Below are 11681 nucleotides of genomic sequence, written 5' to 3'. Positions count from 1 at the left end.
GTTTTGAGACATTGCTCTACCTGATTTTGACATATCCTTTATTGCCGGCAGGCCGCGGGAGCGCTGGGTTAACTTCCCCATCTTCCATCTCAGAGGTCGCTGGTTCGAATCCCGAAAGAATACATTTTTCACCAACTAGGACATGGTTGAATGTGATTTTCAAACAAGTATATTTTAGGAAAGGACAATCTAGTAAAAAAAACGCTATTTTTATTAAATTTAATTTATTGTTTGGGGCAAAACTATACTACGTGAATTCGATCTGGCATTTATTGAAGACCTATGGTTCGGAAGAAAAAGAATTATATTTCCTAACTACTAAATCAACCTGTTCGGCTGAATATCTCCCTATTTACATCGTCTCTGCTGCACCTGGAAATATTGTGCGTTCCTAAATGATACTCTATGCTTGGCTCAAAAGGATATCTCTTTTATATTGCTTAATCAATCTAAGCTAGAGAGGTAGGGTCCTTACGCTAAGGTTACCATCGGCTCTGAAATTCGTGTAAAAGCAGTCTAACATCCTCTGTCCACTCGTGGCAATTTTTGACCTTTGTCTTTCATTCATTTCAAAGATTACTTAGACCTTTCAGCGGAGCGCATTGGTTTGCCTCAAATGGCCAACTGTGGGCTGAGTGTGAAGTAGTATTTCCTCAATACATGCTATACAAATCCGAGCGTTGGGGATTGCATTGGTCAGAGCATTGTGCGGGGCATTGCCTCCAATTTTAACATTTTTTTCTCCAATATGCTGCCAGAGCTGAGTTCCTGTCGTAGTTTCATAATAATTTACACAAGATGGCTCATCGGCTTCCGCATATGGTATCTACATTGAAATGGCCACGTCCGATTTATGAGTTGGAATCAGACTGGAATGTAACTTTACTCATGTAAGCCTATAATTAAATTCTGGCTAAGCCGGATAAACCTCAGGTGAGCCTCGATCACTTCCTTGTGCATTTAGTGGTAAATTCGAAAGGATCTATTGCTTGTTGGGGGAAGCGCGTATTCAATTTACTCCTTCTACTGGATGGAACTCTAGACCGTGGTCTCCATGGCGCCAGAAATTGAGAGTAGCCTAACGCCTACGCTGCGTTTCCTCCACTCAACCCTCAGCTGCTAAGACCCTCCAATTACCGACACAAAGAGAAAGACAAGTAGGTAATTATTTCATTCCTCCATTTGACTATCAGGATGGAACGTTGCGCCGTGGTCGTCATGGCGCCAGTCTATTACCGCAAGCCAAAGGCCCGCTTATTTCCAAAGCGTGCCTGGCTACGTATGGATGACGGGAAAAACCCCACCAGAGCATAGTTGGAAAACATTCTGAATAATTTTAATTTATTTCAGCTAAATTTAATTTAGGTAATTTATTTAAGTTTAATTAAACTTAGAGAATTGGTGTTAGTGGCGCTTAAACGGCTGAATGAAATCGGTCACGAAGCTTCACTTACACATGGGTAGACTTATCTAAAAAAGGGACCAATCAAATTTAAAATCGCAATTTTTACGTAAAAGTTACTTGGGAATGTTTTTCTTTATTATAATGCTTACAATTATAGGTTACTTCATTACCAGCTACTTATCATCATTAGTTAATTAAAATTACTGCTAATAGTGCTTACTCAATGCTCAAAACGTATTCCTGGAATGTAGGAGTGTCTCAATAAAGCACTAGTCCAAGATCCTTGGTAGGCAGTCACCAAGCCTAGAACCTTTTAACGCCTCGAACACATACTATGTTTTTGCTCACCCATTCGTCTTCGGTTGATGATAATAAAAACCAAAACAAACCGCCCTTCGAAGCGAGGACTTTTTCCTCATGCTCTCCTCCAAAAGCGTGATAATATTGCCCCATTTTTCTCCACCACCATTCTCAACGGTGTCTTTCACAGCCTGACTTCTTTGACGGCGTAGAAAATAGACCCAAAAATATATCCCACTCAAAGAAAGGCACTGCAATATATTTTCTGGTGAGGTTGCCAATGCTTTGGTGGCAGCAGAATACCTTAAATACAATAGGAGGGAAGGCATCAAAGCATCTATAGCGAACGTATAGATGCAATAAAGCCAAGTTTACAATTACTTAACCCGAAGTGACACCAGGTATAACCAAACCAATTCACGGAATAATATTTCAACCACAGCATAATATCCGCATCAATTCGATTGTAAAAGACTTAAATGGTTTTAATTGCCTACTCTCAATGTATAAAAATATCTTCCTTGCTATTGGTTATTTTTACGGAAAACTTTAACATTTTCCAAATAATGACCCATCTAACACTAGGTACGACATTTTATGTTGTTGTGAGAAAATATAGGCTCATATAAAGTATATAATAAATGTATCGTTCCATAATCGGAGTGACACCTGGTTATTATAATGAATGATTTTTAAGCCACGTCTCCCTCTCCTTCATTCACAATGCCTTATAACTTTTCCTTGTGCTTTTTTAGGGCCTTCATTTTCCGTGCACCTTTTTTTGTTCTTTTACGCTTCGATCTTTTGACGTGACCCCCGATTGGTCGTGAGCCGTCAGTCAAGACAATATGTATTGGAAATGTATGGATGCAGGAAGAGAGAAATGAAGGAGAACTTGAAGAGAGAGAGTGACTAGTGGTGGGAAAAAATCCAGTGGGACCGGAAATATGCACCTGATTGGTAGGATTTGGAAATATGGGTGTGTTCAGAAAGACTGAATGGGAGAGAAAAAAAAGAGACACTATACACATGCGAGAGTCAAAAAGGCCCGCGAGGCAAGATGAGGGAGTGATGGCTCAAAAAAGTTGACCCATTGCCGTCGGTTCCTTTCAGTTTTAAATATGCAACAAGTATATTCTTGGCTGGAAAAATTTTCTGAGGATATATCAAATGGACAGTCCCTGTGGTCGTCATAAGTGAAGCTTCGTAACCGATTTCATTCAGCCGTTTAAGCGCTAGCTCCTTTGCAGCGAGTCTTGGTCCAAATATTCAAATCTTAGATTTTTCTAAGTAATACGCGATCTTTATTTGAGTAATGAGGTGAGGGAACTTCAGTACAGTGAGCTGAATAAGCTGATTACGACATTAAAATCACACTATTACAAGTATCTATAAGTTTTCGTAACTATAAAATAAAAATGTAGCTATTGTTAATATAAATTAAATCCATCAGCACTGATGCGTGTGATTAGGATGCATCGCAATGCAAATGAATTATGACTATATTTTTTTGTCATTCGATATTTTTTCTAGCACTTCGTTTAACATGCGTCGTTGTTTTCATTTAAATAACGCATTTTCGTTTCAATTACAATTTTAATTAGTTACTGGCTCAGAATTTAATTTTGCGAAGTGCCTCCGTTTTATTTCAACGAGTGCCTGTTATGTTATGAAAAACTTGACTCCGTGCTTCGGTCGATATGCACGCGTCGAATTGAGTTCACTCACAAAAACTCACAATTACCCGTTCCTCTCTGCGTGTCGGACTCCGAATGCCGGTCAAAGACTGTGACGAATATACTTCGGTATCAGTCGACTAGTGTCAACTCGGGATGATGAATGGAAAGCACCCATTTCAACACAAACACATGCATCTATTTACGACTGGTACAAGCATGCATCGCTCCATGTTTTTGAGAGAACTATGAATGTAAATTTTTTAATGCACTTGGAAGGGAGTAGTGGTGAAGATTGGAAGATGGAAGGGAGGGGACCACGGCCTTTAGATGGAAGGAAAGGTTAGAAATATTATTAACCCGTCTGGTGTGGTATTTTGACGGGACGATCAGCAGCTTAGGCCATTTACACCACGAAGAAAGGGTTGAGAGGGAAAGGAGGGGAGAAACCCGGCGCTCCGGGTCAATCCTCGCATTATGCCAGTGTCGGAATTAGCCTGCTTCTAACGAAAGGCGCCAAGGGAGCGACGGAACGGCTTTACGTCTTATCCAATCGACTGAGTGCTGCTCTTAAACTGTCCTCCACGGAGCACTGAAGCTGGGATCGAGCAACCTCTGAAACGTTTCTGACACCGCCGGGTGTGAACCTAGACTCACGGCGTGTTAAAAGTTGTAAACTATGACAATAGATCTGATTTAATCAATTATTGATATCATTGACTAATTATTTCATTAATAATTGATTCACAAAGTTTGCTTTGCTTTGAAGTACACAGTATATTTTCTCCGTGTGTTATTTGGTAGACATTGTAACAATGAGCACAGAGATCGTAAAGACTGTCCCATGCACCAAAACAAAGGAGATACTTGAGGATATGTATTTTACCGCATAAAGCCAAAGCGCTACCCATCACACCAATCCAATCCTACACAGGCGGTCTGATTGAGAGAGAATGACTAAGGGAGGGGAAAATATGTTACTTGGCCTTGCACGGGCGTGATGTTGATTTATTCAAGAGGTGACAGCTTGCTTTGGGTAGGGAGTGGTGAACGATGAGAATTTGTTTTTTTTTCATTCTTGAAGTCGAATATAGGGATAAAGCATAGTGGAGTAAAAATCAAGGTTTAATATGGCGCGGTATTTTGCTTACCTATGCACTGAAATTATTTATCGCTAATTGAAATGAATGAATTTTGTGAAAATTTTACAGTTTAACTGATTTAAATTTTCCCTTGTGGGCTATATAAGATGGGGATTAATTTGTTTATTCCTACACATTTGGTGCTAATGATATTTAAAAAGGAGGATTTTTCGCTGATCATTCTTTTGGTGAGACCTAAGAGTACACTGAGGAGCAAAAATTGTCAAGTCCTAGGCGATTGTTTACCTTGAGAAAATCAAGTACCTGTTTCTTAAGCAAATACATTTTGATGCGCAGGAAAATTATAACGGGCATCCATGAAGATAAGGATATAATACATTGGTAGTACAGAGCTATTCTGAAATGAATTGGATGATAATTTGCTATTTTCGACTAAATTACACGGTACGAATGAGGCGTTTCTCCGTTCAAATTCAGATCAAGACTAACGAGTATTTCCTTCGGTTATTTCCTCATCCGACTGAACTTGTTACTATATTCGTAACAGGTTCACCATTGGTTATCCAGGAATGTTAAATAAAATTTAAAGAACGATAGGAATCGAATATCTTCAGAAATATTCTACGAGTAATGTAATCAATTAAGTTTTCTATTTCTTTTATTCTCTTACCACCTCGTAATCAAAATTGGGTTATTTCAAAGGTTGATTCTCTCATTATCTTTGTTAAATGATAATAATTAATCTCATGCAAGCATTATTTTAGAATAAATTAAATTCAACGTTCAATCACCCGCTTTGTCCCCCAGAATTCTTATCTTGTTGATACTTAGTAGGTACATATAATAATTAATAAAATGGGTCATACATACAATTTCCCCCTCGCGTCATAAATAAGGCTTCCATAATCATCTACTATCAGGTTGCAAATGGAAAAGATGGTCACAGGAAGGTATATAAAAATAATTGTCTTCTTAACTTCCTATAGAGTACCCGAAGGATCTCCTTCTTACCAAGGCCATGCCATTAACTCCAACGAGGAGGAAATTTCAGTACTATCGTAGGAAACACATGGTCATTCATTGAAGCAAGCAATTGCCATGGGTCGCGGGATAGACGCTTAGGCTTCAATGGGTAGTGGAAGCCGGGGAAGGCAGTTGCAGCCTGTCGGGCGCCAACCCATTAAGACCTAAACTATCCTATCGTTGGGCACATCATCGGGTGAACGCGTAGGAAAGAAAGAGGGTGCGATGATTCTGGTGAAGTCAGCGTCATTTATAAGAGGCGCCGCATCAAGAAAGCCTCCAGCAAGCCGAATCATCATTTCCGTAAACCATACCCCATTTATCCCCTGATCTTTCCAGTTTTCTATTGAAAGGTATTCTTATATCCTGAACAAGGTGTCATATTTATTTAAAATATTTACTTAAGAATTTAGCAGAAAATATAAACAGTATCCATGGTGCATGACAAAGTCAACCATAGGAATTAACATGATAATACTATCCAATATTAAAAACTAAGTTTTAATTTAAATTTCAAACCATAAATGATGTACTATTTGAAAAAGTTTTAAAAAATAAGCCATAAGAAACACAAAGTGTATTACACGACACTTAATGGTATCTATGAATAATATACATAAAGCTAATCTTACGTAGATAGCCTGCTATTGACACCATCATGAAAACTTCTATATGGATTTGCTCGTCAACCTGGTATTAAAAATTATTGAAATTCTCTTGGCACACATTTTCGTCGTCGTTAAATATAAAGGGTAACCAATGGAATTAAGGAAAAATTCAGTGTAATACTTCAACCAAAACAATGGTAGCACTCAGATTCGATTAGGAACACGATTCTCATTTTTAGCAGTAGCGAATCACAATAAAATCCAATCAACAATATTTCAAGCGCATAGTATTGCGCATTTATAACAAAGGGGATTAATTTTATTTGGAAAAGTTCAATGATTTAAAAAATAATAAAAAATATAACTTTTCTGCTCTGCAACCACTAATTGTAAGATGCAATGAAATTGAGAATAATTACGGCGTCCGTGCACTCTGGGTACGGAATTTTCTGGGGGTGGGTGCTTTTCTACCATATTTGCACATCAAGGCACAAAGACTCTCTCTTGCACTAGCACTTAATCTGAATATATTTTCTGAAATTATTTAGTTTCAGTTTCTTTCAGAATTTAAAATAATGTTCAATTTTCTAGAGCAGTTCATAGCAGTAGTCATGGACACGGTACATTTCCTTACATGGCTGGTGCACTCTCTATTTCAGCCTAGATATGGGAATATTCTATAAGAACCTAATAAGGACAAGTTTAAGAGTAAATGGGGCATATTTTACAGGATCGTAACGAGCAATAAATAGGACTCGAGGGAGATACTTCGTAGACTAAGTGAAGATGCCTGAAAGAAAGCAATTATCTTTGGATTCAAAGAGGTACGCAAAGGCGGCGCCAAGTCCATCTGATATAGAGTTTAATCCGAAATGAAGTTAGCCACGCCCTTGTAAAACTTCTAAGCCGCCTTCGGAGTCTTCTCCCATCTGATCTTCAGAAATAAATCATCTTGCTTTGCGAAAGTGGATAATGAGTTTTCAAGACTGGTACACCCACCTACTCTAATAGCAAGGATGACCCATTCAACCGCATCAAGTTCTCTTTTATTTAGGAGTAAATTGGCTCAATGCAGGCTTCAGGCTATTCTCCTAAATTCATTTCGAAGTCTCAATATACATGTACCATAGAATAATAACTAGGCGTTAATAAAATTTTTCGCGTTTGGCATTATATATAAAGTCTAAAGTAGAGGTTTTATTGGCATCAGCATAACATTTTAACTCAGCAAGTTAAGTTTTACAGCGGTAGAACACCGGGAGGGATATCTCCTCAACCTGGCATTCTAAAATTAAACAAAATACACGTTAACGATACCTTAAATTAACCAGCTTATACAAAACTGTGTACAGAAAGGCATTATTTTCTGAGGTAATTAATGTATCAGTTAGTTTTCAATTTTTTAGTGATATACCTTCAGGTTTATGAAAATAATTATTTTCAATTATTGATGAATAATTTTTAAATTAAAAGCAGAATTTTTAGCAATTTGGAATAACAGTAGAAAACATAAGATAGTAACGCAAACATTTACTCGTATGAGAAAATTGTACTGCGTAAAAACAATTAGTCTGAAATTCCAAGTACACCTTAAAAACATTCCGTTTATATCTACTTTGATAAAGAAAATAACAAATACAATTAAATGCGAAGTAACACCTACTTTCTATAAAAGATCTAGCCACAGTATGACGATAAATATGATATGCACTAGCTAACGTCGCTTTGAGAGGCCATTATTTTACGAAAGTCAGGACACCTCTTCAAAAGATTACTCAGATTGGTTGCATGTCGCGTTGTTGATGCAAATAATACTATTTGTCCATTTTTAAACATTCGTCTCAAAATCACCTTTATCACGTAGATGATTCTCAAGTGTAGGACATTATTGTTTACTATTTCTAATAATTCCATTCTCTAATTCCATAAAACATAAGTTCAGAATACATGAAAGTTTAAAAGGGGCATTTGAAAATACACTATTGAAAACGATAAGAGATAAGACTCGCGTCAATGAATAAAATATTCTTTTCTTAAAGGACTAATTTTACTTTTGATAAATTTCAATGTTACAAGTATTAAAAAAGTATCCGATATAGTTATTAATTAAAATAAAATTAGTTTACACCGATAAAATAATCTATTGATTATGAAAAACGAGAAAAAAGTTCTTTAAAAAGCACTCAATAAAGTACAATAACATAAATAATAAATACTTTATGTTGAAACAAAACAAAAGTTTAGATTCGGCATCAAAATGCATTTGAAACCAACATATACTAAATACACATTCTGCAAGCGAGGGATAACTAAAGCAATCAAAATTACCACATTCCAGCGTTCATCTCCACCAATTTTCTTTAAACTTTTCTTTTCTTTAATCTTAATTCTTTCCAGGACCTGTGCAACCTTCACAGCACAACACAGATCCTCGAGAAAATATGAACTGCTCTCCATTCTCACCGTGAATTTTACTAACCAGGTTGCTCACTCCAAATTTATAATGGCAAGATCGCATCGCAACGCGGTGGTTGTAGGCGTAGAAAACTGGCTCTTAACGACCGAGCATTTAACTCTGCTGAATAGCACGCCTCGTCCCTCGAGTCGGAAACTATTATTCTTCCTCGAGTTTCCGTTATCTAGAGCAGCGCCAGCAAGAAACTCGAAAGCAAGCTGAGCAAGCACTGGCTTGCATGGACTTTCAAGTTCATGCAAATATTTCCCCCACTCTTCGCAACGCTTACCCTTTGCCGGTCGTGTTTTCTTTCGCCTAGAAAACATATGGGACGGGCTAGACGTGTACATGATTCTGCACACCGTGATATTCCGGCACAGTTTTTTTCCATGTCAGAGAGTAGTTACAGCTCTCTTCCGTAGCATTTTCTTGAGACCGTCGCAACGTGCTGTTCCCACTTCATCATCATTAAGTTTCAACACTTTGAATTTCCCTAGGAAGGTGTGCCCTGATCTAAGCCTACTTTTACATATGCCACCCAGTTCATTTTGTGTTATTTTTTTCAATTGTTTCCTCATTGTTTAATATCGGAATATTTCCATTATATACCATAACGGACTATAAATCGTTCTTTCCACTTTCTTCAAGATTTCGGTTACTTGCGTGTTCATTTCATCGAAAGTAACATCCCCAGTAACATTTTATGGCGTGCATTAAGTTTTCATTACGTTTAGTCACGATGTGCTGGAGTAATTACTACTGTTTTGATATTAAAATTATGTGCACTTTTAGAATGAGGAGGCATACAATACAAAAGTTTTTAAAAAATCAATACAAAAATTAACGGAAAAGTTTCATTAATATTGCCTAGTAATATATGAATAATATGTTGAATTTGCGAATTGACCGCATTCATCTCTGTGGAATTCATCCCAAAATCTGTTGACATATCTTCGATGTTGAGTATGCTGTATCATTTGAGGAAAATATATTTAAAATTCTAGCGAAAGGCATGTCTTGTTGTGTTTTCTTTTTATGTCCCTGGGTAAGGAGTCAGAGCAAATACCGAATACAGTTTTTAAAAAACATACAGGAAACATAGATTCCCAGGTAATGAGAGCGTGTAATTATGATATGGAAGAAAAATACCACGACTGTACACTATATTCTAAACCAATCATAGTCAGCCAGCTCTAAAAAAATTATTGGAATGAATGGGAGGAACGCCCGTACAGAAGCCCAATTTTATTGGAAAACCGAGGCTGAACTAGTGTTTGCATCGCGGTAATTCCTTTCTCTTACAGTAGCATTAGTTTTAACAACCTTCGGTGACGTTTATTTTTTTACATAGATTGAATGGGCAGCATGAAGCTACTGCTAACATTTATTTAAAAATTGGTATATAAATTTGCTACTTTCATAACGCTGTGTAGTAAGACCCTTCGTTTAAAAATAACTTCTACCGAAAAAAAACTCCGTCATCATGATTAAAACTTCAAATGAATTATCTAATACACACATGAAGTCGATCTTAACTATACAATAATTCTACTAAATAATTTCAATTAAATTAAGATTAAAGCTTAATTTATGCTACAGGAGAACATATGGAAACTGTAACAAATGCGTAAATCGATACCTCCACTGCACAAGCGCTCAACAATCACCCGCCGAATCAAATCCACTCATATAGGAGCCGAACAATACGAATTCACTCAGCTTGCAGTCAAGGGCATACCCAGGATCATAACTAGAGGGGAAAGCCATGATCTAGGGGGGAGTAGCCAAGTTGTGACATTTTAGCAAGGAAAAGGTGAATGAAACCAAAATTTTAAGAAAATTATAAGAGCGTTTTATTAGTTTATGAGATTAGTTCCTTGAAAAAAATTGTTTCATTTTAATTACTTATCTTATACTAACACGTATCATTTTTCGTGGGTTTAAAGTAAATTTGTTGAATACTTTCGTTTCAATTCAGTACTGATTTTGCTTAAAGACTTTTGCGATTTTTGCTTCTAAAGGGGGGGGGGCAGCAGCCCCCCCTTGCTCCTCGCTGGAGCGCCCATGCTGGCAGTAGCCGGAGCACAGACGCTCACCTTCGAAGCTGGGAGAATTGGTGATGAGCGTTTATGCCTCGGCTACTGCCACCTGAGCGTATTCGTATTATTGGGCTCCTTGATGAGCGGATTTGATTCGCTGGGCGATTGTTGAGCGCTTGTGCTGTGGAGATATCGAAATGCCCAAAACATATTTTAAACATTGCGATTTAGAATATTGTTTGAATAACTTTTCAAAACATTCATAAAACTACATGAAGACGGAACTCTATCGCGGGAAAATTTATAAATTTCATTCAATGACATGACACCAATATAAATTATTCAACTGAAATTGAATGAATCGAATTATTAAAATTTACATAGAACACCTTGTAAATAACTATAAAAACCAGTATTTTAACCTTTTTTCTTATTTTCATCTTTATATTGATACGTTTAAGCTAATTATGTGAGTGGGAAAGTAAATAAAAATGTAAAGTCACAAGTTAAACAATATACCTGATTCATTCCCCAAGGACTAAAACTATTCTATGCTCTCTATTCTATACACTAATACTATGACTATTCCCCAAGAAAAAGGTAGCTGATGCATGAAATACTACGAGCAGCACCCCAACTTCTTTGAAATGCACCCTCCTCTCTCGTACTGTGCCCATTTCTTGAATGCAGAGGCAGTCGATTCTTTGAAATATCGAGTATCGATTACCTAGTCCACCCACTCACAAGAACTATGAATAATGCCCGCTTTAAGATGATTTCTTGCCCCCGAATTGAAACTACGCGTTAGCCTACTCCGTGTCTCACGATCAATTATGGTCATAATTTACTGCTCCATTCAAAACGCACCCGTTTCACATTATCCTTCGCCTTAAGGACTCATCAGACAGGTCGGAGTTAATTCCACGCATGCAATCAACGTACAAGCCTTTACCCTCATCTAGCAAGAAATCAATAGCAAGGGGAATTTTTAACGATCATGTTCGCGTATCGAGATAAGAAGTCATAAAAGTATCAGCATGAATGGAAGGGGAAATGAAGCTTGAATGTGTCT

The sequence above is a fragment of the Ischnura elegans genome, chromosome 2 (genome assembly GCF_921293095.1).
Source record: "Ischnura elegans chromosome 2, ioIscEleg1.1, whole genome shotgun sequence".
Lineage (NCBI taxonomy): Eukaryota > Metazoa > Arthropoda > Insecta > Odonata > Coenagrionidae > Ischnura > Ischnura elegans.
Note: the sequence above shows the minus strand (reverse complement) of the source record.